Source organism: Mus caroli, unplaced genomic scaffold, assembly GCF_978045245.1.
Source record: "Mus caroli unplaced genomic scaffold, Mus_caroli_1 scaffold_3, whole genome shotgun sequence".
Classification (NCBI taxonomy): Eukaryota; Metazoa; Chordata; class Mammalia; order Rodentia; family Muridae; genus Mus; species Mus caroli.
The window spans coordinates 9,467,571-9,473,745 of NW_028227258.1; positions in this window are offsets into that span (position 1 = coordinate 9,467,571).

The following is a 6,175-nucleotide window of genomic DNA, read 5'->3' on the forward strand; positions in this document are numbered from 1 at the left end:
TTTTTACTATGTTAATCCCGTTGATCCATGAGTGTAGGAGTTTTCATGGATGGAATGATGAGAGCTTTCAGATGGAGAAGGTAAAGATAATGTCACTGTCAGAAAATCTCTGACAGGAAAAGTTCTGCTAGTTATTAAGCAGACAGAGATGTGGAACACCACCGGTTTCTGTTAATAACACAGCGAGGATAGCATCATGGGGCTGCATCATTTCCTCTGTGAAGGAGACTTAGAGCAAATGATTTTGCAATGGATGTTAAGTCCTGTAAACCTTACAGTGTTGTCTTTTAAAGGGTGCCTTACTTTATTTCTTTCCTGTCACGGTTCAGAAATGGTTGAATTAATTAAAAATGGCAGATTGATAATAAGAACAATCCCCTACTAAGTCAGCGTGGTATGCCACAAAGAATATATAAAATTCTTTCAGATTAAAGGTCATCTAATTGAGTTTTAGAGATCTGGTATATAGAAAATTAACAACACCTTCAAATCTTTCTTTAGGGTAGATTTTATGTTCTGTGTTCTCAATTAGATTTACCTTAGTGAAAAAGGGTCTTGGTTACACAGATGCCCCATATGTTCTGTATGCCTTACATTCTCAGGTCTATTTAAGTCACACATACTACTATATTTCACATCTCACATTCTATAACATTGCATATATCTATAACATTTTAAAATTTATAAATAATAATTCATAAATAACCACAGGCAACTAAAACAATCCATTTAATAGAGACTGTTGATATATGGACCCTACTATAATATCACAAGTTTTCCATTAATTTCTGGTTTTTGTTCATGTAACATGACTGCTTCCTATGAATGAATGACACAGATATTTTAAAGTAATATTAATCTACTGTATCATGGTTATCAGATTGTGCTTTTTTAGCACTGATAATGTGAGCACCAATGTAGTTGCAAGCACCTAAGTAGTGAGGAATATATTACTGCTCTAGATAGATGGATGGTTAACATCCTGAATATTTCAAAGTAGGATGACACCAAATTGTTATCATACTCTTCTTGGTGACGTGTAATGTATACATTAATAATTGTAATTTCCAGAATTTTCCTTTAATGTTTTTAAATTCCAGTTAATTGGCAGTGGAAATAGTGGAGTAATGATGTAATACGAGACTTTGGTGTTCAACTCAATGCTACCATCAAGATACAGTGGAGAAAAAATGTCTAATATACAGACCCTACCCCTAAAAGATTTGTAGAAATCATTCTTAATTATATATGTTAGACATACTATTTTTTCTCATTTTTCTTGTGGCAAGAAAGTTCCTATTGCTATTTATGATTATATAGTACTATATTGAAGGAAGCATTATTTTAAATATCTTATACTTAATATTAAATATTTCAGTCTTAAAATATCAATGCTTATAATGTAAAAAGTTCTATACTACAAAAACACAAAAGTATGTGTTTTGTGACCAAACATCAACATAGTTTTTCAAGAAGTCAGCTCATGTTAATGAATACTTAAATGGAATTTTGAAAAATCTATTCAATTGCTCTTTTATTAAAAGATATGTTATTTGTTTTAATTTGTGTATATGCATGCATTTTTCTGCAAGAGTTTATATGTATCATGTTCATGTAGGTGCACAAAGGGGTTCTTTTAGATCTAAAAACCTGGAGTTATAGGTGATGTGTCTAGTATGGGTTCTGGAAACCAAACTCGGTTTCTCTACAAGAGCAGTGAACACTCTTATCTACGGATTACGTTTTCATGCACGTGTATTGTTATTCACTCAGTCCTGAGACAACATTCTTAGGGGATTTCCTTGTTAGGAGTGTGCATTTCCCACATGATTTTGTCTTCATCAGTACTGCCCCAGTGGCTAAAGATCGGACGCTTGAGAGTTATATCAAGTGTACCTTCTTGTGATATGATAGCAATAATTACCAGCTACCCTGACTATAAGTAGAAAATTGCATTGGTTTATTTGTCCTTCATTGTAGCTGTATAACTGCGGTCAACTCATTTGATTTAAACATGAATACAATATGTAATACCTTTGGAAATCCATTGCAATCTAACATTAAATCATGTCCACTATGGGCTCATCATCATGAGCTTCCTTCATAGAACATTAAGGCCTTCAAAATTCTTTCTCTCCTGTGACAAAGGAACAATCAGGTTTTTTTTTTTTTAACTAGGTATTTTTTAAAAAGTGAAAATTCTTATAAAATGAAGAGATTAAGGTTTAAAGAAAAACATTATTTTTAATCTTTCTTGGGATGATGACCAAGGACAGAATTATTCAGAAACATCCCCAGTAAGATAATAAAGAAGGAGACTGTTGACTTGCAAATCCTGGAATGTATAAATTGAGAGCTATGTGATATTAATGTTGAAAAGCCATCCTAAGCATGATGCTTGCTGCCTTGTAAGAGATAATAAGCACGAGCTACATTATACAATTGTTTGTTAAAACTACACAAAGTATAACATTTAAGCTATTCAATTAACTTTTGATATTATTAATATTTAAAGCTGTATTTAAGTGAAATGAATTATAGACAACACGTTTGTGCTTAAATCGAAGTCTGGTAATTTTACAGGGAAATTTCATAAGCTGGTTTAGTCCATTCCTAGTTCTCTCTTTTTACTTCCAAATATGAGATTTCTCCACATTGGTTTCATTTGGCCTGTGGCAGGTCTGACTGGCTTCTGATTGCCATGAGCTCTGCCCTCTGGGTCTTTCCTATGTTTCAATGTAAGCCAATGTGCCTCTCCTAATAGTAAACTTATTTCCATGGCTGTATTTTTACCTCTTATTTTTAAAACCCACCTTGCCTTGTTTCTATTCCTCAAATAATTGTGTTTTCCCCTCCAAGTACCTTCTTTAAGGCTCTTTTTATATCTATCTAAGCAACGCCACTTCTATCAGCAGAAGGGAGCTGTATGCTCAGGCAAAACAAAATGTCCTCCTGAAAACTGACAGACACCCCTGTCTGCTCAGTAGCTTAATTTAGATTGGCTTGTTCGGCATTTACTTCACTGAAGGGGCTTCTGCTGCACTGGCTGCTTCAGCTGACATTTTCTTGGATATTTGTGCCATTAAGTAATTGTTTTGGGGAGCTGGAAAGATGGCTCAGAGGTTAAGAGAACTGGCTGCTCTTCCATAGGTCCAGAATTCACTGCCCAACAATCACATGGTGATTCATGACTGTCTATAGTGGGGTCTGATGCTCTCTTCTCTCTGATGACTTCTTCGGTCATGCAGACATACATGAAAATAGAGCACTGAGTTAGTTCACTCCATTAACTAATTAATTAGTACATCTTTTAAAAATATTTGTTTTTGGTTTGTTTGCTACTTTAAAAGTAAAATTTAACATGCAAATTGTTTTTTATTCCAAGTACTAAATCTTAAATGTTATATTTTATTGTAAAGAAACATCAGGAAATCTCCCTGGCATTTTTCATTGTGATAGAAGAAAGTATACATGTAACACAGGGTATATGGTATATGTTCCTTTGACTTTAAAGTTGCTGCTACATTTAAAAAGATAAAGATAATTTTATTTTAAATCATTGTGGAATTTTTGTTTCTTTTCCAAATAATCTAAGATTATTTTCATTTGTGCACATTTAATCAAGACTATTTGCTAGTCTACTGTAAAGACTTTCTGTTATAATATAAAGCAGACTGAGAAATGCCAAAATGAGAAGTAATATTTTAAAATGAGGATCAGCAAAAATGTTTAGACATAGGAGACAAGAGAGGGGTGGTGAGGATTTTCCTTAAGACGTCTCCAAGAGAAACATAAAAATATCTTCTCCCTTTTGCACTTTAAGAAAAATTTCAATTATTGTGCATATATACAACATTAATTAAGGGCAGTAGGGTCAATGAAGAAATACATCGTAACAAAAGAAAGGACATGAAGTTGAGAGGGAGATGCCTGACAGGGCTCTTGAGAGTTGGACAGAGAGAATGGGGGTCGGTGGTATCAAGATATATCTCACACACACTTATGAAAGTTTCACAGAATACATAAAAAGTATAATTATAAAAAACATCTTCACCTTGGGGCTAAATAGTTACAGCCTTCTTCATGGCTGTGTAGTCATAAGCAGCACTCCTGGAGAACAATTTAGTTTCCATGGCTTTTGGCCTGGAGGAAAGAAACAGAACACACAGAAGCATTTCTGATTTTTAAAGTCCAACAAACAATACCAATGACAAAATGTATCTATGAAGTCTAGCTTCACTTAAACCTCCAGGTCACTGTCTAACCCTAGGACCACTGCCCAGTGACTATGATTCGGTTGTCTATTTAGCATAACAAGTGCAGGAGTCATTTCATAAAGTATCTTGCCCAGGGTACTCAGAGTAGCTTCATTTTATTTGAGAAGGGGCAGCTGGATTACTTAGGGTTATGACACAGGGTTGTAAAGCAATAGAGACAAGTCATATACGTTGAGATGCTTAATGGCCCAGTGGTTGCTTGGTTGATGGTGAACAGTAAACAGTGGTCTTAGATAGTTTAGAAAGCCTGGGAACTCACAGTATCAGATCTTTAATATGCATTTTATTTATGTGAAATTACAACTGTGATAACAGAGTTTACTTTAGGAAATGCTTATTTCAATGTTGTGGGAGGCTTTTGGAATATATCCATGGCAGAAAGGAAGAGTATTTTATACTAACTTGTGATACATTCTTTCAGCTGCAAGGTTTTCACACATTTGTAAATTGCAAAGTTGAAAGCAAACACAAAAATCTTTCTCTATTCTTCTCAGGGTATGGAAAGAGTAGCAGTAACAGTTCTTAATTCACAAGGTTAGAAAGTTTCCAGAAGACAAGTGGTCATACAGTGAACCCACGATGAGCTTATTAAATAATTTTACATCTAAGAAGATTTTCCAACTAACAGAAACAGAGTTAGTTTTGTAGCAATCCCCACACCTTGATTATCTCTAGACGTGCATGTGCATAGCTTTATTTACATTTACACAGCATCATAGTAACTTCTGTTAAACCTGTACTCAGACAACATCTTAAGTATCAACATTTCACATTGCTTATTACAATATTCCTCCAAGACAGAGAGAAGTCTGAGAGATAATAGTGATAATAAGAATTTGTGTTGTGACTAACTGAACACTGACTGAGTACTTGCACAACAACAGACAAGAGTAAGCTTTTCTATGTTGTCTTTTAATTACACAGATCAAACTTTTTCTACTCTAATGCCTGTATTTTGGAAATAATTTTCAGTGGATATAATTATTCTACAAATGAAAATTTAAATAAAGGTAACGATGTTTCATTCTAATTTCTCCAACCCAGGGCAGTGAAAATAAATAAGTCTGTAACTTTGCCAAAATATTGAGACATCCCATAATTTTTGACTGTTTCTAATTTTATCAAAAACAGTGCTACAAAGATAAAGTTAAGCTTTGAAATCTTAAGCATAAAAGTCCCTTGAATAACATATAGGAGTAAATCCAATCAGTTCCATAAAACAAAATTTGTGAAAGGTAAGGAGGGAAACTTGTTTTCATTGTTATTGTTTTGACTCTTTTTGGATTAATATCAGAACTTACTACTAGAAATAAGACATGCTATCACTAAAATATTTCACAAGGTAAGTGAGTTGTTCATGATACAATATTTCAATTAAACTTTAACATCTGGCATAATGTCCAAAGCATTATGGTCTCTTAGATTTCTACAATAGAATGTGTTTCTATACTAGAACGATAAAATATATAGAATTCTTAAAACTGTAATAATAGCTTTGAATAATATTTCTTTATACTTTCTATACTATTACTTTTTATACTATTAAACATAAAATTTATTTCTATTTGTTGCAAATACCACATTTATGTAATAATGTTTGGTGATCAGGAATCCTTGTTATTTTAGGTGGGAGAATTATATATGCAATTTCTCTGAGGAGTGATATATCTGAAGTGTTGATGGCTTCAAGTCACAGGAAGTGTCAAGTGCTTTCAAAATGGTAAGAGGCAGATTCTTTTTCAACAAAAACTTTCAGACTCTCAAGCTATGTAAGGCTACAAGACTGGTTTGATCAGTTTTTTACCCTCTGTCATTACCTTCTCCATATCTGTGACATCTTGACACCTTTTCTCTGATCACAGGAATTTATATCTTATTCCTCAATCATTCTCTTTTAT